This window comes from Lolium perenne, chromosome 2, assembly GCF_019359855.2.
Source record: "Lolium perenne isolate Kyuss_39 chromosome 2, Kyuss_2.0, whole genome shotgun sequence".
Classification (NCBI taxonomy): domain Eukaryota; kingdom Viridiplantae; phylum Streptophyta; class Magnoliopsida; order Poales; family Poaceae; genus Lolium; species Lolium perenne.
Window position 1 is genome coordinate 169,250,853 of NC_067245.2, and position 25,651 is coordinate 169,276,503.

Sequence of the window (25,651 nt, forward strand, 5' to 3'; positions counted from 1 at the left end):
AGCTTCTATGCCCTTCGGGGCACTCCGTGTTCAAAAAAAAAGCAATTAGGAGTGGCGACCGTCTTTCACATTAATAAACATTTTGTAAAGACAACAACCAGATACTCTGGCGACCGTCTTTCGCATTAATAAACATTTTGTAAAAACAACAACCAGGTACTCTTAACAAAACATGAGTGTCACACATACACAAATGATATTTTAGGACCTAGTAAAATACTATGTTAAGCATACAACTCGATATAGAGAATGTAGGGAAATATATCACACACAACATGAACAAATGCATATATATGTTTCACTGGTCTCCACTTTAGATGTACCAAACGACTATAAATGGAATAACACATATTCTTTGTAGTCCATGGAATGTGAAGAACACAAAACAAACATCCATGATAAATTAATAACACTAAAAGCTAAGGCTCCTGGGAAAACAAAAAGCAAAGCTTGAATCAAAGGCTGGTATCACGTTGAGCCTCAAACAAACAGCTATGCCGACCTTCTCAAAGATATATGGACAGAGAAATGAATTGGCATCTGCATGATAACATTATAAGAAAGCACATATTGTGAAATGGAAGATAGCGATGGCCGTAATAGAGATATTGATGAACTTGTTGGCTGCCATATAGCTCCAACCTGTTAATAGAGGAGGAAAATAGAGTAAAATGGAAAATATATGAAAGTTGCAAGTCTCCTGCCAAAGAGGAAACAAATCATTACACATTGCATATTATCGTTTTTTTGTATCAAGAGGAAAACCAAGTGATGCAAAAAGGGAGCCAGACTAAAGTTAAAAGAGAACATGGTCACATGATGTTGCCGCATAGTTGATGCACAAAAGAAGAGAGGCCGACGATGTTTAGATTGCAACTACGCGGGTACATTGTCATTGTATAAAAGGTTTATACTATTTGGATAACCCAATTTGCTGGCCATAATGACTGACTAAATCGGGCGCCTTGGCACACGATCAGGTGAGGCTTATGTGTAAGCGGGAAAATACTATTTTGTTTAGGTTTCAAAAATCGTTGCAAACCATAGTAAATCACAAACCAAGAAACAAATATTCTATGATAGAGATCCGAAAATAGGTACTCCTTAAGCTAATATTAATATTGTTCCAAGCCTATTATATAACATAGCCGACAAAATTCATTGGTGCATTCTATGGAAATCTTTAGACCATTAAAAAGTATCAGACCTTTGACAACCCCAGTAGAAAGTTAAATGCATTTGAAAACTTTAGACCATAAAAAGTGTAGTTGGATTATCGCCCAGTGGATATTATGGATCAGAGGGAGTAAAATTTTACAGTACTGGTAGATTTGCAACAATATTTGGATACACTTGGTAAAAATGATGGGTCTGGCTCGTTTATAAAAACAGAGGTATGCAAGTAACATGAAGGAGAAAACAAAAGATGAAAGAAAGCAATATGGAGGACTGACCATTAGCAGCATGTGTAGCTTTGACTTCGTGCTTGGCCACCAGACGTGACACCGAGCCCCCTGCGTCAATGAGTCTAGGCTTGAAACACATGCAAGGAATGTTGAGGTACGAAGAACTGAACCAATCTCGTCACGGGTAGAAGAGTTTGCCTAATGTAATAAATTGGTAATTATGTGGCGACGTAAACAGGAAATAGACATGATCCATCGGTAATTATGTGGCAACGTAAACAATATAGTAGCCATCGCCAGGTTTTTTGTAGGCACGTAAAGAGACCATAAAAGTACGTTAAAATATATATACCTCCGTTGTGCCAAATATAACTGTCTATGCAGTTGAGACCATTGAAGTAACGCTTTTTGACATATTTAATGTAGACTATGCAATAACATTTGTCGTCTCCTTGAATTACCACTGCCATATAAATGAACTAATGGTGTTACAGAGAAAAACGAGGAAGGAATTGTCAAGTACATAGGGGTGCACCAATACCATCAAGGGCTTTTAAACCACCTACAATTGATTAGCCACACTACACCACTGGGTAATTTTTTTCTCTATTGATATGTTGGGATTAAGGAGATGAAGTCATTTTGAAACTATCATAATTTGTATGGCAATCCCTACGAATGTAGTTAAATTCAGAAATGACTCCTGAGGCCGTAAAAATTAACCAAGGAGAGCACTTTTAATAATCACACTGTGATGAAAACCTGAGAAGTTCTTTCTTCTTGGTAGTTATTGTCTAAACATTCCCGCCACACACATACTAATGCCCTTTGCCTACTAACGATAGCATTGACCCCACCCTAAATCTTCAATGCCTAAAACAACAAAACAAGAGAGAATATAGGTACGATAAGAAAAAAGGTAGAATATAGCTAGAAGAGCAGGTTTCGGTGAACAAACGGAAAGATCCCCAACTTGCATAATGGTAAAAAAATTCAAAAAGTTCAACATTTATCTACGCGAACATCAAGATGTATGCCCATTCTTATATTAAACTCCATCTTCTTTCTTTATAATACACATGCACCAGAAAACAGAGGGTAGAATCAAATGGGCAACCCAAAAACAGAAATGCAAAATATAGTTGACATGAAGAGAAAGCTAATAACTTCTTAGACGTGTCTAATTGGACTGATGACATACATGATTTGGAGGCACATGGATTTGACCCCATCAAGTTCCTGTAGATAACGGCATGGAATATCTAATTAAGGTAAAATGAAAAATCCTTGAAAATATGAGTTAACTCAACACACACGGCTTACCACAACATAAATTTGTCCACGGAAATAGGATCAAATGGTTCAAGGTCCATTTAACTTTCGAGAACTGAGATAACTTTGTTATTGTACTGGCTCTTTAAACTCAAATACATACCATCTTTAGGCAAATCTATACCTAATAATAAAAGCAAAAGTGTTTCCGTGGTTTGGTTTGGTTTGGTACGTCACAAAAACTACCCCTAAAATTGATACAAAATTACCCACCATGCCACTGGTAAGTTATTATAGATATAATGGCCAAATGAATATATGGGTTTAACCAAGAATTGTTCAATCACTGAAAGACCTATTGACGTAAACACAGTGAAGTACTGGCTAGACCAAGTGACAACAGAGATGCAAAGAAAATATTAGAAAGTGAAATAATGGTTGGAGCATCAACTTTGTATCCTAATAGGTCCTGGAATATGAATGGCATATAGTGAGCTACCGATAGAGAGTGCGAAACAGAGGAATAAGAAGGGCATAAGTGCCCCAGTCGGAGATGTCTTAGTCCGGCATTCACAACGACACATTATCAATTTTACCATAATTCAGTTATTCTAACCATTCTTGCAAGAAGAAATTTGTTCTAAATTGTTATACATTTAAAGTGGCATAAATTAGATATTCCAAATTCAGTTTTATCATAATGGTATCACCTTGCAATTAATTACCACTCAGTTATACATTCAAAGTGACAAAATTTAAGAGGAGGGCCAATAATATAAGAACATTTGGCTTAGAAGCAGCATAACAACGGATCAAGCAAAGCATGGGAAGCATTATGCAAAACAGGGCATGTACAGACCTAATGATAAACCTCAAAAAGTAAACAAAACAGTAAAAGGGTCAATGCTTGAGTAGTTACAGCTCGAGTAGCAAATTTCTTGGATTTGTTCTTGTGTTGCCAGCACTTGGCGAGCAGAACAGTAGTCTGTTGACAGTATTTGGCCAAAAAATCATATGCTGAAACTAAAAAAAAGTTGATCACTGAACTAACGTCACCTCTCACTGTCTGTCAGTACAGCCGAAGTCATGTTTGATGTTTCCCTAGCCACCAAAGAAGCAGAGAACACATAACACATGAAAGTGTCAACTCACATCTGGATTCAGAGTAAAAGAGCAAACCCGTCCAGAAAACCACAAACACAGTGGTTCCGCATGAACCTGTACAAACAGTCACAAGCACACATCGTAAACAGACTAAAAAGCACAAGTTGGGATCAAGAACAGCACAACCTTGGATCGGGAAAGGGGATGGAGAAAATGTGTCTAGAACCAACCTCAACCAGCCAACCACCAGTTCAGGCGTCGGCCATCCAAACCACGCAGCAGTGCACCGCTTCCCCTGCACCTGAGAAGAAACGGATGCACAAGTGATTTGAAGTGATGGCACTACCAGATAATATTAAACAGAATATTTCGGAGCTCACTATTAGTATATAAGAAAAATTGTTTGGACTCACTAAAGATCATAATGGTTTTCAATGAAGACATGTTTTTCGCCTCATTGCCAGATTGCACACATCACATCCAGTTCATGATTCGAAGAACTAATCTTTCATTCATATAAAGTTGACCAAATCACAATCCAAGAGCGATCCAAGCAAACAACTTCATCTAACTAACTGCCTTGATACGTAGTAAATATTAACGCATATATAGTTATATACTCTTAATTTTTCTTGATATGACCTAGCCAAGAAACAATGGACAAATATCACCTCAACATGGATTAAGTATCACCCAGACCATCCAGAATTGTAGCCAAAGCAAATATAAATCTGTGCATAGAAAAGGAAAATAAATCAGGTCATATAGCCCCGAAGAAGTGGCAATCCACATGGCAGGCTCGAGCAGCACATAAATCTGTGCACATCGCACCATCAGCCTCGAGCAGAGCCAGCGACCCAGCCAGCAGGGCAGAGGCACACGAAATCCTCTCATCCAACTTCACTTTACTCACTGTCAGACCACCCAAGTAATTTACTTTCATCAAACTATACTTCACAACATCATTTCAAAACCCAAAATCTCAATAGAAAATTCTAGAGAAATACAAGTATGGAGATGGCATTAAAGATATCAGAAGCATGTTCGATATAAAAGCTGATTTTCTAGTATGCAACAAATAAAATATAGTAGCTAGTCATGATATTGATGCAGTGATTTCAGTATTTGACGGGACAGAAAGCAGCCATCTGAATGTGGGTTTGTTAGCCCAACCATCCAAAAATTTAAAAGAGAGCAAAGGTTTCAATATTTAACACCAGTCACAAAGCAGCTAGCTGATTGTGGTTTCGTTAGCACAACTGTCCCAAAATGTAAAATAGTGGATACCAACACGCTTAACAAATTAGAATCACCCAAAGAATGCGCTTACGAAGAAATAAATGATCATGTATGGAGAGAGAATACCTTCTGCCTCCCGCCTCTGTAGAAGTATATTTACATCGTCCGCGCACAGCTTGATTCATAAGGTTGCCCTGCACGGAAGTATAGCAAAGTTTTAAATAATCTCAATGACAGCGAGATAAAATAGTGAAACCAGCAATGCTTAAATTGAGCAATCTGCAATAATCATGCCAATCAGCAATGCTTTGGTAAAACACTTGAACACGATTTTAGGCTTCCTTATGATGCAAACGGAACATCAAGGAATTAACAGGAACACAAAAATTCTTGTTGGGTCACACAAAGAATCACAGTAATATATACATCGAAGAGGGGCACACAAAAATGTTCAAACTAAAATGTTAGCTTTGGGCTTTCATCCTAAGCTATGGAAACAAATCAGTAAAGTCAAGTTAGTAAGACAAACAACCTTTGGACCAAAATAGTTACCTGCGGAAGGCGATGGAGCGCGGCAAGATGGTCAGCCCTTTAGATCAGCCTCCCAATAAAAACCCTCCCAACAGAAACGATGAATTAAAGAAGTGTTCATATTAGAAGGAAAAAGTGCTTATGATAGCATTGAAACACGATCATAAGAAATAATCTTAGAAACTAAAATAACATGTCTTTATTATAACAGCAAGAGAGATGGGATCACTGGGATTATGATTCAAAGATATGAATGCAAAAATATACTAAATCTAACGAATTAGAATCATGTTGCTAGACATCTAGAGGTACGAAAGCTTCTAGGTTATTAACCTTGAGTTACATTTCCCCTTGTATTTGGTCATTGGAGTGAACTTGACTCCCTAGGCTCCTGCAGATCATCACAAAACTAATTAAAGCAAAGAAATCTTCTGAAGTGGTACCATACTTTATTTAACCTACTTTCTAAACTATTTTCATAAAAAATAATTCAAAGTAATTCCAGAAAGAAAGGTGCTGAAGTCGCAATGTGCTTTCTTTCAGAGATAAATTCACGTTAGCAATAGAGAAAGTTATAGGGCTAACTTCTTAAAGGAAAGTACATAAACCATAGCCAATAAACACATGTTTCTCCTACCTTTGACATGTAAAAGTTTAATAGCTAGCAACTCCAGTCCAATAGTGTTCCTACCATTTAAACTTTAGAGAACCTCAAATTAAAACCCTGCCATCGTAACTATAATAATTGGCATGATAATTCTGAAAAATAAACAGGGCAATCTACCTACAGAAGCACGACAAGTAATAATAAATACGCCAAGACTTCACTATACAAACTGAGAAGCGGAACATGTACATATAATGATTATTACCTTGCTTTGCTGAAATAGCAGATAATAGATTTGACACGGCAGTGAAAGCAAGGAGGCCATATTCATGGACTAATGTTTCAGATTTGGCAAATGAGACATGACTTTTTCCAATAAAAATCCTTCAAATGGGGAAAACTACAGAATAACTAACTTGTCTTGTCTAGTACGAATGCAGCTATATATGCATACCAGACAACTCTTGTACTGCCCTACCAAGAAAACAAATCTCAAAGAAGAAATAGTAAATGTCTGAAAAATAGAAGGCACATATCTTTTCTGTTTGTGCGTGTTCCCCAGATTGCAGATCTAGATGAAATGAGGAATGCAGCGATCCATGTATTACACTCTATTTATCCAATGAAAAATATATACATGCCAAAGTACAATCAAACATGTCATTTTGTGAATATGCCAATGCAAGGGGAGAATATCAATAAGCATTAGGAGGCAAATCAGACCCGCTAAAATTATGTATCGCAGTTTCTTTGAAACATAAAAGCCAGAATGAAACTTGATTGTCTCTTATATCACTTGTAGATTAAAACGAAACCCAAGCCCAAATTCAGAGCCTACATGGCTGAATTCTAATAAGAAACCGCCCCTATACAGCCAAGAACATGAGCATAATTAAATCGACAATAGCCGCAAGGGATCACATATATTAGGTTGACAACATTACCAAACATGAGAGATTTAAATCATTAGGTTGACAACTTTACCAAGTATAGGAAAAGGCATCAGCCAACCTTTGAAAATATTAACAATAAACAAATATGGGTTATGTACAACTATTAAAATATAAATGAAAAATCATGAAGCCTGCACTGTACATATAACAAAGCTTGTATTTTGTTGCGGATCATATTATTTTCTTCTCAATTGGGAAACTTGCGAGCAGCTGGCCTATGCAACACAACAACCTACAATCCTTCATATCAAATAGCAAGCATGAATGGTAGGTGGAGACACACCAGGCAACATAGTTGGATAATCAACAACAGAAGCTATACAAAGCTACCCTCAATTAATCAATGTGTGTTAGTTCACATGTAACAATACAGTTCACTGGTTGAAAAGTTCCCCATCCAATACTGAAAAATGAAACAATCAACTTATTAGATGCATTAAAGCCAACCGTGTATGGATGAACAAAAAGAATCTAAATTGAACAATTAGCAGCCACCAAAAATTCAGTCAAATGACCAATTTAGATATGTACGTGTAAACAAAAATGTTGTTAAATATAAACCTGTTTATTGAATGCAATAACCTCTAGATCTCTGCTCAATTTAAATATCAAAAGTGTGAACAACATGCTTGGATTTTTGTTGACAACATGGTGGAGAAGGGCTGATGGCTGCTCACCTCGGCTCGTCGCTGTCATCAGGTAGAAGAAAGGGGTGGAACTATCAGCTCAACATGTCATCTGCCACAGATTTCGTTTCCACTACACTGCACTAATTCAAGGCAAAGACGAATTAAATGGAGAATGCACCTGCTCCAGTACACCGCACTAAATCAAAGCAAGCATGAATTAAACAGAGCAAACCTAGAGAGAAAGAGAAATTGAGGAGATCCCACGAATCTTGCAGTAGTTCCATCAGCGTCATCCTCGCGGCTGCTTAGCAGAGCGAGCTCATGGAGAGGAGGAACAGGAGGAGGACAGCGGGGCAGACCACAATAGCTGGGAACAAGTCGACGGAACAAGCGCCATGGATGCCTCTCTCTGGCACGTTCTCCTCTTGCGTTGCAGAAGGAAGCGCTCGTACACGTCCTGGCGGCGCCCTCCCCGCATCGATGCACGCCTCCTCATCCCGCTCGTCGACGGCGACCTCTCCACCATGTACACAGCAGTGGGAGCCGTGCCTCCATAGCGGCGGCGACCCGCCCCTTGCACTTCCTCCTTCACCATCAGCAGGAGGGGCGCTCGAACTTGTGCCGTACGCGGGGCTCGCGCCCCAGCCGGCGCCCCGCTCGTGCCGCACGAGCTGCTCGCGTACAAGGCAAGCGCTTCTCCCGGCAGGCCATGGCGACGATGAAAGATCGGCCGGAGAAGGGAGTGGCGACGGCAGCCCAACAACGGAGACGAGGCGATTTGTTGAGGGGAGAGGAGGGGAACGAGCGGGAGAGGAGGAGGCACGAGCAAAATGGGTGAGGAGAAGGGAGGTCGGTCCAGCGCTGCACGGCGCACTACGCCGCGACGGGAGGAGAAGGGAGAGGCGGCGGGCGGCGGGCGGTGGGCGGAGGGCGGCGGGCGGAGGGCGGAGGGCGGCGCGACCGGAGGAGGCGGAGAGGCAGCGACACGCGCGGGGACGATAGGGTTTTCTTTTCCCCACTCCCCTGCGAGACGCCGGGCCGGAGCGGGCTTTCACACGACCCATGGATAAAAAGTGGGTTCGCGCGAGGGCCTAGTGAAAAATGGACGGACAAGATAAACAGGTGGGGAGATCTAACGGTCTAGAAGCGCAAATCGCTGTGAAGTCCCCTATGGGGGGCATCATATACAGCTTTAGATGCTACACATGTTGCTGCACCTCCTACTATTAATAATAAAAGAATTGGTGTTAGCAATGTTTCCACTTCTAATGCAAGGCGCGAGAAACTGCCCGAAACTGCTAAAACTGCTGAAACTGCTTGTGATAAAACTGCTGAATTTTTTTCCAACATTGGGGATGATGATCCCATTGCTTTAGATTATAATGGTTTGAATTTTCATGATTGCCACATCTCTGAAGTTATAAAGTTCTTGCAAAAACTTGCTAAAAGTCCTAATGCTAGTGCTATAAATTTGGCTTTCACGCAACATATTACAAATGCTCTCATAAAAGCTAGAGAAGAGAAACTAGAGCGCGAAGCCTCTATTGCTAAAAAGCTAGAGGATGCTTGGGAGCCCATCATTAAGATGAAGGTTAAAGATTTTGATTGTAATGCTTTATGTGATCTTGGTGCAAGTATTTCTGTTATGCCTAAGAAAATCTATAATATGCTTGACTTGCCACCGCTGAAAAATTGTTATTTGGATGTTAATCTTGCTGATCATTCTACAAAGAAACCTTTGGGGAAAGTTGATAATGTTCGCATTACTGTTAACAATAACCTTGTCCCCGTTGATTTTGTTGTCTTGGATATTGAATGCAATGCGTCTTGTCCCATTATATTGGGAAGACCTTTTCTTCGAACTGTTGGTGCTATCATTGATATGAAGGAAGGTAATATAAAATATCAATTTCCTCTCAAGAAAGGTATGAAACACTTCCCTAGAAAGAGAATGAAGTTAACTTTTGATTTTATTATTAGAACAAATTATGATGTTGACACTTCGTCTCTTGATAATACTTGATACACACTTTCTGCGCCTAGCTGAAAGGCGTTAAAGAAAAGCGCTTATGGGAGACAACCCATATTTTTACCTACAGTACTTTGTTTTTATTTTGTGTCTTGGAAGTTGTTTACTAAAAATAAACAGACATGCACGGTTTACGAAGGATGGAAATACAGAGTTCATCACCATCCGTTTTAAATAAGATTAGATTACTTCAATGTGGGCTACATTCACACTAAAATGAGTAAACAGACACACTGAAATGGGTCCAGGTATATAAGATTCAGAAAAAAGGAAGAGCATCTTAAGATACGGAACAGGTTACTGAATTGTTCAAACATATCGTACAAAAAAGATTATTTTCAACAGAAAGATTCATGGCTCAGTTTAGGGTTGCATCAACATGCGGATATTTTTCAGACTAGGCTTAAACCACATTGCCGCCTGTCGGGGAAATCCCCAACCATCTTCTGGAAGGGTGATAACTCCCATGAGATCATTTTCCCCTTGCTGCAGGTTACAATGACAAATACAACTAAATGCTGGTTCCCGAAATGCATAGTGCGCGATGTACACACAATTTGACCTCATGAATGGAGTCAATGTTCCATCAGGAGCATTGCCATCATTTATCTTCAGGTTCATTGGATAATTCAGTCCAATGAACAGAGAGTGTGTGCCAAGGCTGTCAACTCGACTCCAATTGGGTCCAATCAGGGATAGATCTTTCTCAAAAATATGTATGACAGGGGCAGGATACTCCCGCAGGATAAGGCCATTACCATGATGCAGAACTTCTGCAGGCTCAAGGTGATCATTGCTACGTATATACCGATCTTCATGGATGATCATCAAGCGCTTGCCATCGGCTGATCGAGCTAAAAACCATCTGCCATATGGTTCCTTCATCGGTGATGGGATCACGAATGGCAGGGCAAGGTGTGCATCTGCATTGTAAACAGAGACAAAAAAAATAGTGTTTGAATGACTCAGGAAGACAATAATACCAGTAGCTGCAACTTCACATTTGTAGGATCAAATGGAGGATGCAGTCATTATACTTGTATAAAAACTCGAAGAAATAAAATTGTTCCCATTTGAGATGTATGTTAATTACACTCATATTCATTGATGGTAGATACATGTCTCAACCTTATCTGATCCATGATTGTAATGCTTTGAGTACATCGAATATTCAAATAAATTGAAAGTTTGCATGCATCAATTGATGAAGATGCCAGGGCTAAGCTCCTTATTCATATTCTGACAAGAGCATGCAGTAACTAATTTAGGAATGCATTCATATACTGCAATAATCTGGTTTGGGTTGACAGATTAGTGCACTGCATATACTACTGTAATTCGTTTGTAGCAATGGTTCAGTCAGGTTAGGATAATTAAATGGTGCACAGTCATTTGAAAGGTGAAAAAAATCTTATTGAGCAATTAGTTAATCCAGTTACAATATATCATGAATGGGCTTGATATTAAAATTTATTGCGAAGTATATCATATGGATTGAAGAATTACCGGCCTGTGATTGATCCCAGCAATATGTGGTGCCGGTCCACCCATCCACCGCAACAATGAAGCTGTTGTGCTCGATGGCGTCACTGTAATCTACACCCCAACTAGCAAGAGAGAATAACCTTCACTCCTGGCAACCATTAGCCAGGTAAGCGAGTCCAGAATTGAATAGAGCGATGAGCTTGTAATCTGAGTAATGTCCAGCTTTTGTGGGCACTTCGCAAATTACAATCTTCAACAAAAGCATGGCACGCCCATACGTCATGTACCTTTCAGGAGGCAAGTCGGGGAAGCCAATCCATTCCTCCCGAAAAATGTTGCAAGTTTCCGACGATGGTAGGTTGATTTCTTGGTGCGTGTAGATGTTCGCGAGGAACCAGTTCCCACCTCTGTCCACGCCGGCGATCCAGTCGCCGTTCATGCCAACCCAGAATCTATTGTCCATGAATGGCAGGATGGCTGTGCACCGAGGATGGTCGAGGGGCACAACGTGGTACACCGTGTGGTGCGCACTACTATCATCATAGTGCCAATGGGCAGAATCGGGCATCAGCAAGCAGGGTCCATCCCAATGGTGTGGATTCATGTTGTCGGCGACATGGCGGCACAGCGTTTTCGAGCATGCGGCCAGCCGGACGTCGACTGTAACGTCCAGACTCTGGGCAATGAGATTGAACAGCTCGGCGGGGAGCTTCCCCCTGTCGCCATACAGCTGGTCGTCATTTGATGCCGCCATGGAGACGAGATGGATTTAAGAGGGCGGAAGCAAGTATGTGTGATTGGAGTTTTGTAGGAGAGTCGAGCGGGAAGGAGGAGTGCTGCGGTTCTGCGGAGGGGTGAGGAGAGAAAGCTATGCAAATGGGAGATCTAGAGGATGAAACAATTTGCTACAGTACGAGTAGCAGCGTTGGCGAGTGGAGAACGATGATGGAAGTGGAGAGCCAAGGATGGAAACGCTGGAGGTGAAGAGGTGAAGAGTAGGAGTGGATATGACTTTTTTTATTCTTCAGCAGCTGCATCGAGGCGCCGAGTAACGTCCTGGTGCAGTTGCTGTCCCGTCAAATCAGTTTAACCACAGAAATAGTTTCTTTATTACAGTATAACTTAATTTTTTCGAACAATATATACTACTCCATTTAATATACTCACTCCGATTCATATTACTAGTAAAATGATATGGATGAATCTAGAACTAAAAATTTTCTAGATATATCCATATTATAATCAACTAATATGAATCGGAGTTTGTTTGGTTCAAAGGATTTCTAAAGGTATCTTGTACGGAGTAGGATTTTCACACATAGGGATTTTTCCTATAGAGCTTGCTTGATTCAAAGGATTGAGAACCCTCCAAAATACATATGGATTGCTTTCTCTACAATCCTATCTCTTGGTAATATTGCTATGTGTCTATAACAACTATGAAATGAACTCAATCTCAATAGAAATTTCCTTTGTCTTTCCTAATCAAACAACTAGTTATTTTATGTCTTCGTTTACAAATTAAGATAATTTTTAGGTTATAGGCAATCATCGAGCTTATGTGATCATCTTTTATGATCAAACTTACTTGATCAGCCGCGGAGGCGCAAAGGAGCAGTGGTGTGCATTAATACGGCCGCATGGGGAAGGCACAGCTGGCGACGATGAGACGTATCGCCAGCATTGGCCTAGGGAACCGTCGCCACCATTAATAAAAGCTATCCCTTTGGGCACCATGTCTCCCACTACTCGTGCCACGCGCGCATGTGGGTTACGGATGGATGGGCTGGGGAAGCCGGACAGAAAACATGACAACCAGGGGGAAAATGAATAAAAATAATACAAAGTCGGAAATATTTCGAAAAATAAACTTTGTAAGAAACTCCATGTGTTTAGAAAATGCGAAGGCAATATGTTGAAACACGTCTAGAGCACGTCTAGAACCACCGTCCCAAAGCTTAAGGATTAAATTGATTTTTCGAAAGTCAAACTGTCTTAAGTTTGACTAAGTTTTTACCAAAAGCATTAATATGCAAGATACAAAATCAATATTATTAGATAGAAAATAAATTATATTTTCATATGGTGTCTACAAAATATTATATGTGCTGATAGATTCTTCTAAGAGTTTGGTCGAACTTTACTTGGTTTGACTTTTCAAGAAAAATATACTAAGCTTTAAGCATTGGAACGGAGGTATTTTTCGAAGCACCTACATGTCTTTAGAAGACAAAAAGAAAACATGGAGTAAGGTTGTTTTTTGTGCAAAAAGTTTACGTCAAAATCTGGTTATTTGTGTAAAAAGAATCTCAAATTGTGTTATGTGCAAAAACTGCACCAACAAGTGGTGGTATGTGCAATTTCCTCCGTCACACAAAAGGCAAGCCATTGATTCATACTTAATTGTGAATAATTACAAAAGTAGTAGGCAACTAATAAGCGCACATGATTAAACTGCTATGCGAGATCTTCAGCCACCAAAAGTCGTTCCCGCGCCTCTCTAGCATTGAAAATCACGCGTTCTGCGACTTCCATCAAAGAGACAAGCTGAGCTTTGATCCGTTCTCCCAGATGAATGGCCTCGTCACAACTCCTACGAGCATAGACCGTGATCTCATCCACTTCTAGGAAAGACACCGCCTGCCTGTACCGAAATATCTTGATCCCTAACTCTCTGTTCTCCTCCCGCATGCTGGCAAGATCCAACTTCATCCTCCGACAGGATACGCAAGGGGAGTGATCCTGCCAAAGGTAACAACAAACATATCGAGGGTTACCGGCAAACGAAATGCACAAATTGGCTGATTAACGAATGTGGTCACTAACATGTAGGACAGACTTAAGTGGTGTCTACATGTCAGTGACTCGAAGTACCCAAAAACCAGCAACCCAAAGTCAGCTAATATTAACCTCCGTCTTCAGCTCCTTCATCCTCTTGAACGGCGGGGAAGCTGGCAACTTATCTTCTTCTACGACCTCTCGCTGGAACCTGACGTCAAAGGATGAGAGATCCTGCGAACGGATGTGCTGCGCCTGCGCGTGCAATTCCCCAGGGCACTTCTGGCGTAACTCGGAGTTCTCGGCGCCGAGATGCGGAAGTTCCGCTCCCGGGGCCTTGTTGACCCTAAGCCGAGATAGCTCCTGTGTAAGCCGACGAAAAATGTTCAAAATGTTACAGATAAGGCATATCATTACCAGTACAAACGAGGTAAGTGAATCTCCGGGATCTCGCCCAACGACCGCGGTTGGTCCAATGCCACCACATCTTCTCCGAGATTGACTAACTCCTTTACATCATCTTCTCCGACATTGACTATCTCCTTTACATCATCTTCTGCTCCGAGCTTGACCATCTCATTTACATCATCTTCTCCTGCGAGCTTGATCATCTGCCTCACATCATCTTCTCCGGCGATATCGACACTCTCCTGTGGAAGATAACAGATATAAGTCCGAGTATTAGCAGCAAAACGAAGGTAATTAAAAGAGGCGTAGTAACCCTTGTGTCCTGGCTCATCAACGGCGGGGACACTGAGCCCGCATCATCTCCTCCGAGATCTCCCTTCGGAGGCAGGATTGTTAGAGACAATGTACTTCTGGTAGTAGTATTTATGCGTGGGGCGCCAGGGGGTCGAGAAGCTAGGACTGCATCTTCTCCTCCGAGCTCTTCCTTGGTAGACATGACAAATGGAACTAGGTGTGGGGGGCGTAAAGGTATAAAATGGCGGACGACCGCCCCGCCTCGGCCCTCCAAGGCTTTTTTTTGCCTTACTAAACTAAAAACCATATTTTGCGTCTCAGACGTCTGCCCTAAGAGGGCTGCAGGGTCCCATGCATGCAGGTCCCACACTTTAGTGAGCACAAGTCATGTGCGGTAGGTAGGCAAACTTCCAACAATCTTCTTTGTCAAGTGAAGACACGTCGTCAAGACTCTCTCTCTCTCCCCCACTTTTGTCATTGAAAAAAAAGAATATTAGACGGGCGCGTAGCCTGCACTGCAGGGGGCGATTTTGACAAAGTAACCCTTTTGGTGAAGAAAAACACATAATGAGCCACACAAAAAGGTTAGTCCAGTGAAATAGATTGCTCAGAGGGTTAGTCCGTGCTTTTCTTTGACAAAAGGGTTATTTCTGTCAAAATCGCCGCACTGCAGGTTTGCAGCACTGAAAAACCTTGCGTGCCAGTCAACATCACTTCCCAGAAAGGTTTAAGCATTTCGAGGCCGTGACTGCTCTCCCTTCCTCTTCTCCTTCCATGTGATCCCTCTTCCACCTTTTATCCTTTGCAACATTTGCAAAAAATTGTCCGTGACTTGTGCTCACTGAAGTGTGGGACCTCACGCATGGGAACCACACGTAAGTGACAGACCTATTGGTGTAATAATTCGGGTGATCATTATACTGTATTAGAACTCCGTACAAAGTTTCGTATGGATTCAAGGGTAGGAAAGCCAAGTTAACTCATTTACATGACATTATTTTTTCCATGATGCCAAGTTAACTCATCTAACACTTGGTACATTTTGGTTATATATTCGAAATTTTACTTGAAACTTGTTGGTCATGCCATTTTACTACTCGCCTAACACTTTCCGCGCGTGAAGGGATGGTCGGACTCCAAAAAACTTGCAAATACGAGCTAAATTTGTGGGACCCCAAAAATCTTGCAAATACGAGCGCTTCATCCAAAAGAAACACACTCGTGTCCCCTACCGCCCCCATGATTTTGACCTAAATTTGAAATCAAGCCAAAGGTGGTTCAAAACCGGCAATCAGAAAGCATGGATTGTGCGTCTTTTTTCTATATAGTTAGGGAAAATAGCAGACATGCCATACCAATGTTTTAGAAAAGAGCTTTTACTTGTGCATTTTGGGTTGTCGCACATAAATGTGCTTTTACTTGTCTGCCACCAATTAATCCAATTCTCATTTGTGGGAAACATGACACGAGATGGCCATTTCCAAAGTTTCATGAATTATCTCAATGTGAATCCATATATGTACCATTTTTGGGGGGCTTAATTGCTTAAATGCAAATTTGAATAGTGGATAGATGAAGCACATATCAAACAAATAACTGAAAAAAAATACAGGGGTGTGTGACCCGAATGTCTGGATCCATGGTACAAGAGATATAATGGCTTACCACACGAGCCCCTTTGTCCAACTAGCTAGCACAAAACAAGGGTGAGCGTCATGAGATTGATCGACATCAATTTCAGAACATGCCAAAGTTATTGTGGGGCTCAATATAAAAAAGCTCGAAACAAAGCATGAATATTGAGTCATATCATCTGTGGTTTACATACTACCTCTATATATATATGACAATAACAAATGAATGTGGCATATATATACACTTGTATATCCTCTTTTAGAAGAACCCTGCACAGTTTTCGGCACCACATGTGTGTTTGAGTACAAGTTCCACTCACTTCCCAAAAGTGTGTGAGCATTGTATTAAGTACTACAAGAAAACAATGGCAAACCTTTGAATCCCATGACTGATTTTTTGTTGTAGTGATATATAGATTTATAAGTGTTTAGGGTTAGGGGGTTAGGGTTTATAGAGATGATGCACATATTTTGAATTCACGCTTGTGATGTACAATACTACATAGGTAAGAAATTAAACAAGCATGACCTTTGTTAGAATAACATTTAACATGTTCTCTCACCATTCATATATGTTGGAGTTTGCCTTGCTTCTTCAATTTCACGTGCACATGTTACTACAAGAACCAAGGCAAACTTTTAAATCATCGTTGGGACTGGCAAGATGCACCACCATGCCCAATTTGGGCACATTATAATAAAATATGTCACAAATATGGCCATATATAACTATATATATTATTCGGCTCGAAACCCATGAATCTTCATACACGATAGTCCATTTTGTGAAGAAATTTTGTTTTTTATTACCCTATCACAGGTTTCTTATTTTCCCTGACAACTAGTACACCTATATATGAGCACTCAATGCGGAAGGGTTTCATTTTTTGAGGTTTTCTTCATTTTCATTTTTTTATTTCAAAACCAGGTCAAAATGGTCGACATGATTATCCATTCAAAGGGGTTGAATATTTCAGTACTATCACTGGTTTATGTATATAGTAAGTAATATGAATCTAAAGATGATTTTGGGGGATTTCTATGACCAAGTTATAACACACCTACATTTCAAATTTGAATTACTTCCAATAAATCAGCATATAGTTATTTAAATGCGTGAAACTGGCTAAAAACACTAAAAATCGTAAAGATTCAAATGGGCATAAAAATTCAAAAAACCAGAAAATGAAAAACCAAAGCACATAGCCTTTTTATGTCACATAATGCATGAGCACTCAAGTTGATAAACATGGTCTAGACATATTCAAACTAGAAAAATCATGTATCTACACTGGCCCTAACCTTAAACTCTGTATTATGGAGTCAAGCATGAAGAGAAGTGGTTTTGGGTTTCAAACATGGAAATTTCAAATTGATGAACAAGTTCTCGGCATATTCAAAACAGAAAAAGCATGTATCTACCCCCTAACCATAAAGTCGGTCGATCTTATGAAGTCTAGCATGAAGAGAAGTCCTATTGGTTTCAAACATGGAAATTTAAAGAACCTCCCAAAAGCTTCATTTTAGAGTGACTAAAAAAGATCCAGGCTTGCATTTTCATTTTCATGTTCTAAAATTGTTTAAATCTTGGTCAAACCTAGCTAGTATTTGACCAAGATTCAAATGGGCATAAAATTCAAAAAAACCAGAAAACTGAAAAACCAAAGCACATAGCCTTCTTATGTCATATATAGTAAGCATTCAAGTTGATCAACAAGGTCTAGACATATTCAAAAGAGAAAAAAGCATGTATCGATCTACCCCTAACCCCTAACTCTGTCTTATGAAGTCAAGCATGAATAGAAGTGGTTTTGGGTTTCAAGCATTATATTGAGATTTCAAGAACCCCCCAAAAGCTTCATTTTAGAATGACTAAGAAGGATCCAGGCTTGCCTTTTCATTTTCATGTGTTTTGAACTTGCTAAAATCTTGGTCAAACCTAGGATTTGACCAAGATTCAAATGGGCATAAACATTAATTCAGAAAAAACAAAAAATGAAAAACCAACACACATATAGTCTTCTTATGTCATATAGTAAGCATTCAAGTTGATAAACAAAGCATGTCTAGACATATTCAAACCCGACAAATCATGTATCTACCCCCTAACCCTAAACTGTGTCTTATGAAGTCAACCACGAAGAGAAGTGGTTTTGGGTTTCAAACATTGAGATTTCAAGAACCCCCCAAAAGCTTCATTGTTGAATGACTAAGAAGGATCCAGACTTAATTACCTTTTCATTTTCATGTTTTAAACTTGTTTAAATCTTGGTCAAACCTAGGATTTAACCAAGATTCAAATGGGCATAAAAATTCAAAAAAAAAAAAAAAACTAAAGCACATAGCCTGCTTATGTCATATATATATAGTAAGCCTTCAAGTTGATGAACAAGGTCTAGACATATTCAAAACAGAAAAAGCATGTATCTACCCCCTAACCCTTAACTCTGTCTTATTGAAGTCAAGCATGAAGAGAAGTGGTTTTGGGTTCCAAACATGGCAAAAACTTCCCAAAAGCTTAATTTTAGAGTGACTAGGAAAGGATCCAGGCTTACCTTTTCATTTTCATGTTTTAAGTTTGTTTAAATCTTGGTCAAACCTAGGATTTGACCAAGATTTAAATGGGCATAAAAATTCAGGAAAAAAATGAAAAACCAAAGCACATAGTCTTCTTACGTCATATATATATAGTAAGCATATTCAAGTAGATAAACAAGGTCTAGACATGGAGTAAGTAATATGTATGTAAAAATGATTTTTGGGGATTTATAGGACGAAGTTATAACACACCTACATTTCAAATTGGAATTACTTTCAATAAATCAGCATAAAGTCATTTAAATGTGTGAAACTAGCTAGAAAGCACAAAAAACGTAAAGAGTTGGGAATTTTCACTAATATGTGGCCTAATTTATCTTAAAAATGTAGAGGCGCCATTTTAAGCCGTATCTTATGTACCCCATTCACAAAATAAACCTATTTTGACATCTAGAGAATGAAAAATGAGTCTTTATATACCGAAAAGTTGAAAAGTCTAGTCAGCAACATTGTTGGGAATGGCAACATGCACCACCATGCCCAATTTGGGCACATTTTAACAAACTATGCCACAAATATGGCCACAACTACGCCATTTGTTGGCTTGAAACCCATGAATCTTCATACACGATAGTCCGTTTTGTGAAGATATTTTGTTTTTTACTACCCTATCACAGGTTTCTTATTTTCCCTGTCAACTAGTACACCTATAAACACTCAATGCGGAAGGGTTTCATTTTTGAGGTTTTCTTCATTGTCATTTATTTATTTCAAAACCAGGTAAAAATGGTCGACATGATTATCCATGCAAAGGGGTCGAATATTTGTAGGCAGCACATGTGTTTGCCCGTCCAGTGAAACTCGGAGGAAGAGGGATCACACGGAAGGAGACGAAGGGAGAGAAGTGAGGGGGGCCCTCTTATTTATGGTGTCTGACCTTTTTCAGGGTTTGTCAGTGCGCAGGAGGTGCGAGCGAGCGAGGCCGATAATGAGAGAGATGGGTTTTTTTGAGAGAGAGAGGGACAACCGAAGGATCCTGAAGGACTCAGACTTCCAATACGCACCAGAGCACAGTTTACAACAAGACACAGAATAAACAGGAAATTTCATCTAAATCCCTAACTTTTACATGGAAGACCCCACGCTGAAAGCAAGAAATGCGATATGGTCCTTAACAGCCATCGCCCAGATTGATCCTCGTCGCAGCCGGGGACGAACCACTTAGCGCGACCAAATCGCCATGGCTACAGTGCGTGCACACCATGGCCTCCGAGCTGAGGTAGAAACGCAATGCCAAAACCAGGAGCCAGCGGAGGTGGATAACTGGAGAGAGAGAGAGGGGGGGGAGTTTTGATGTGTCTTCTCTTGACAAAGAAGATGGGAGTTTGCCTACCGACCGCACATGACTTGTGCTCACTGAAGTGTGGGACCTCACGCATGGGAACCACACGTAAGTGACAGACCTGTTGGTGTAATAACTCGGGTGATCATTATACTGTATTAGTACAAAGTTTCCTATGGATTCATGGGTAGGAAAGCCAAGTTAACTCATTTACATGACATTATTTTTTTCATGAAGCTAAGTTAACTCATCTATCAATTGGTTCATTCTGGTTATATTTGAAATTTTACTAGAAACTTGTTGTTCATGCCATTTTACTACTCGCCTAACACTTTTCCGCGCGTGAAGGGAGGGGGTGGGCATGATGCTACCCTGAATTTTTGTGACCCCCAAAACTAGCAAATACGAGAGAGGCATCCAAAGAAACACACTCGTCCCCTACCCCCCCCCCCCAATTTGAAATCCAGCCAAAGGTGGATCAAAAAAGGCAATCGAAAAGCATGGATTGTTCATCTTTTTATATATAGTTAGGGTTAGGGTTTATGGTTTATAGAGATGCACATATTTTCATGTTTTAAACTTGTTTAAATCCTGGTCAAAACTAGGATTTGAACGAGATTCAAATGGGTATAAAAAAATAAAAAATGCACATAGCCTTTTTATGTCATATAATGCATGAGCACTCAAGTTGATAAACATGGTCTAGACATATTCAAACTAGAAAAATCATGTATCTACCCTGGCCCTAACCTTAAACTCTGTATTATGGAGTCAAGCATGAAGAGAAGTGGTTTTGGGTTTCAAACATGGAAATTTCAAATTGATGAACAAGTTCTAGGCATATTCAAAACAAAAAAAGCATGTATCTACCCCTGTTGGGGTCAGAAACCCACCGGCGAGCAGCGACGGGCAACACAGGAGAGCCGGGAGCAACTTAGGGCTGCGGCTGGCCCTGGTCCCTCCGAGCGACGGCCCGCAAAGACTTCGGCACGCACGTCCGATGCTGGTGCAAGGGCGTGCCACCTGACCTATACCTGGTCAGGAAGGTGATGGAGATGCCTCGCTTAGTTTCCTGCATGGCATACACGTAAACATTAAATACGAGCCTCGATCGGCTCTCAGGTTGTCCTGTGAATCGGCTCAAGGAGCTGATCCACCCATGATTCGCACGAGGTGTACGAATATATGGTGGTCCTGCTTGATCAAGATAAAGCTAAAACGATCTACGACGATTTGGGGTTTTCACCGCATAATCGGATCATCCTACTCGTGATTGGGCCTCGCGGTCACGCACGGTGATCGTAAGCCGATCCTAGACAAGGCCTAAAAACCAACACGAGGTTGATCCCCGGAACATCCTGTCTAGGGCTAGCAAACTACACCCTACGCGTCGCTGGATCCTCCAACCCTTTGTAAGGCCTAACTATGCAGATATTAAACTAATCCTTGAAGAACAAGGAGCAACCATAACAGATCGGATCTACTAAATAATAATCAAGCGGGGTGCCGCCCCTACACCTAAGATAGGTGTAAGGGTGGCTAGATGTCTAAGGGTTGCACTACGACAGCATATGATACGAAGAACAATGCTAACCCTAACACATCTAAGATAACTACGTTGCTCGCCATCAAAAAGGCTTCAGTACGAGCAACGCATGAACAGCGAATAAACTTGTACTGCCTAGATCGCAAGATGCGATCTAGGCAGCATGATGCTTACCCGGAAGAAACCCTCGAGACAAGGGAGTTGGCGATGCGCCTAGATTGATTTGTGGTGAACGTGATTGTTGTTTATTTCATAAACCCTAGATACATATTTATAGTCCGTAGACTTTCTAACGTGGGAATAATCCCCACCGTGCACGAGATAAACTCTAACTAACCGACACGTATCCTACTATATTACAAATACACGGGCAAACTAGCCCAAACTTTGCATAACAGGCCGATTCATGTATTTCTTCCATGTATATTCTTCAAGTCCATCTTGATCGCGGCCCACCTCTGACTCGGTCAAATTCTGGTGAGAACACATGCCCCCCTGGTTTTGGAATTGATAATTCCAAAATCACTCTGCTTTTTCTTCGTCGGGTCATGTCGTGGCAGAACCGTCGCAGTATCCTTCATCATGATGCCTTGCCTTCTCAACTTCTCCGCGTGACCTGGCAGTTTTTTTTTAGGCACCACTTCCTCGGAAACTGCTGTGGCATTGAATTTCCACTATATCCCCTTTTATTTAACCGCTCCAAACAGTTTACTTCCGCATCCCCTTCGCATTAGCACTCCAAAAGCCCTCCTGCGCCACCATGTCTTCTTCCTCCTCTACCTCATCGGATCTTTCCACCCAGTCCTCCTCTTCCCGCGAGCCGACGCCGGAGCAGAACCCGGAGGAGGTCCATGCGGCCAACACCCGCCGTGCCATCGAGGCCGGGGAGGAATCCAGCCATGATTTCTCCGTCTGGTCTGAGGACGACAAGTCCTTGACCGACGGGTAAAGTGACCTCCGCTTCCTCGCCGACGGGGAAACGGAGGACGAGAGCGATGACGATCGCTTCTCCTGCGACGACTTCACCTCTCCCGAGGAGGAGGAGGAGGAGAAGGAGGAGGAGGAGGAGGAGGAGGATGACACCTCCTCCGACGAGCCACCGGCCAAGCGCTTCTGCCCCTGGCCGGGGAACCTCAGCGACTTCGACAGCGACGACGACGACGCTGACGAGGAGGACGAGGACAACGAAGGCCCGGTCGGCGGCCGCTGGAGCAGCGACGACGAGCCCGCCGGGAGTAGCGCCGACAGCGGCGACGATGGCGATGACGAGGGCAGCGACGGCCCGTAGATAGGACCTTTAGCATAGGATTAGTAGTAGTAGATGGGGCAATGTATCCCCTAGTACTTCCTTTTGAGAGCAATCAGCTCAAGGGAAATCGGCAAAATCAAATTGGGAGAAGTTCTTCATTGATAAGCAAGATTAGCCAATGCTTAATGAGCCGATAGCAACACATCGGTCCCCCATAAACCATCCTTCAATTCTTCAGCTGATGTCCTTGAGATCTGGTGGATACTGTAGAGTTTTTCAAGAGAGCCCTTAAATTTCTCGCACCAGCTCCAGCGATCCTCTTCTGCGAGCACTCATCATTTTGTGAAGAAGGTTGCGACGAAGGACCAGCCGATGACACTCCAATCGGCTTCTAAAAAACAGAGCATCTACCAGGCTAGCTGCCCCCCAAGCCTCAGTCATGGCGAGAATATTGGTGAGGATGCACAGATCAGACCAAGGGCTTTGAACTCAGGTAACTCTGAGGCATCCACCATGTCGAACCAGCCGAACTTGCCCCCATCGATTGCCTCTTCCTCCGTTGAAAGCCGACATTGTAGACGAAACACCAACGGCTTGACGAGCAAAAGGCCGTCTTGCATGCCAGAGCTGACTTCTGACAGTACTGCTGCAATCGGCTCACTGCAGCTAAGGAAGCTCTCATTATTTGCCCCCTCGAGGAAGTAGAGGACTTGATGAAAATTCGCGTCTTGAACACGCAGCAGGTAGATCCTGTGTAATTGTACTAGAGTCGATGGCTGTGCATCGGCTTTGTTTCTTAGTTCTAAAGTCGATGTCCGCGCATCGGCTATATATCGTGATGCTGATTTTTTTTTTACTGGCCGATTTTTCTATCGGCCCCCCAACATTTCACTGCACACATGTTGAATCTGCACATGTTCATCTGATTAGGTGCCCCCCCGAGCCGAATCTGTCAGGTAACTGCAGATATCGGCTCTGTAGTTAGCCAAGGCACTGTATTTGCACGTCGGGTCCAGTAGGACCAATGTTGATTTTTCCTAACCCATCAGCCGACGTAAAACCGCTGCGCAGCAGATCGATGTTGAACACAAGCAGAACATGTGGTGAGGATAATTTTGGCCGATTGCTGGAATCGGCCTCCATATTGAATCGCTCAATGAAGGTTTTGTAATGTTCCTTCATAGATCTTTGGGGCCGATCCCAAGGATCGGCCTCGCCATGTTTGCTCATCAGTTTGTTCTTCCTACACGGTCAGGCCGGTGGATAAGACCAGCCTAACCCTGCCCTTCGTCACATCGATGCGCTCGCAGTCGTCCAAATTGATACCTGAGAGTGGCTCTTGGCCTGCTGTTTCCCAAGCGTTCATGCCAGCCGTTGAAATCTCGGCTGAGTCATCTGCATGGACGACCTCTACCTCATCTCCATCCCACTGTATTACGCATTGGTGCATCGTGGAGGGAATGCAACAATTGGCGTGGATCCAATCTCTTCCTAGCAGAACAGCATAGGTGCTCTTGCTATCGACGATGAAGAACGTCGTAGGGATGGTTTTCCTTCCTACGGTCAGATCCACGTTCAGAACACCTTGTGCGTCAGACGCTTGGCTGTTGAAATCGCTCAATGTTACGTTGGTCTTGATCAGATCCGAGCTAGAGCATCCCAACCGACATAGCATAGAGTATGGCATAATGTTGACTGCCGCTCCGGTGTCCACCAGCATCTTGTTAACAGGCCTCCCATCGATATAACCTCGCAAGTACAGGGCCTTCAGATGTCTGTAGCTTCTTTCTCGTGGCTTCTCAAAGATAACCGGCCGTGGGCCGCAGTCAAGTTGTGCCACAGGTGCCTCGTCTAATCCTGGAGCACTGAACTCCGTAGGAAGGATGAACACCATGTTTGTGCCAGCCGATGTTTCATCATCGGCTTTCCTTTGCTTGGGGCGCCACTCCATTTTTTGTGGTCGACCCTCTTCATCCAGGGTTCGCTGGACCTTCGCGGCCAGATCAGGCCGCGCTTTCCTTAGCGTGTGCAGGTATAACCTTTTGGCTTCCTCCAAGCCGCGCAGTCGCTGAACCCTACGCTTTTGGGAACGGCTGAGTCCATCAGGGCACCACCTTGGCCGGTGGTACCTGTCTTCTTCTTCTTCTTCATCGTCTTCCAAATCCTCGAGATCTTCCACCCGAGGGGACTCAGCATGTTTGCTTCGAGGTGGGAGAGGCCCTAGACGTTTGAACACAGACACGTTAGCTGCATCCTTCCTCTTCTGTCTACATTCTGGGCAGTTGCCGATTGTAGGCAATCGGCTCATTCCTGAATCCCAGCAGTGTCTGAAGAAGGGGCAGTCCCAGTGCCTATCCTCATCGTCTTGCTTCCTCGATTCTTCCTTGGCACGGCGCTCGTACTCCTCCTCATTGCGATCATGCCGACGATGTCTCCTAGCGTCCCTAGCCAGACGATCTCTATCATCATCGTCGCTGGATCGTTGGCGTTGGCTATATTGACTCACATACTTGTTGAGGAGGTGATCAGAGAGAGGTCGCTGATATCTTACATTCTTTACTTCTCCCTCTGTGATGTAGCGCTTGCCATTGTGACGGAGCCGATCGC

At 42.1% G+C, this 25,651-nt stretch overlaps 1 long non-coding RNA gene across 1 annotated transcript; it reads right to left on the bottom strand.

Moving 5' to 3' along the window:
• Positions 1-312: 312 nt before the first annotated feature.
• On the bottom strand, positions 313-1,748 carry LOC139835232 (uncharacterized). Its single transcript, XR_011751004.1, has 2 exons — positions 1,455-1,748; positions 313-642 (listed from the first exon to the last, which is right to left on the bottom strand). It is a non-coding gene; the product is annotated as an uncharacterized lncRNA (long non-coding RNA).
• Between the last annotated feature and the right edge of the window lie 23,903 nt (positions 1,749-25,651).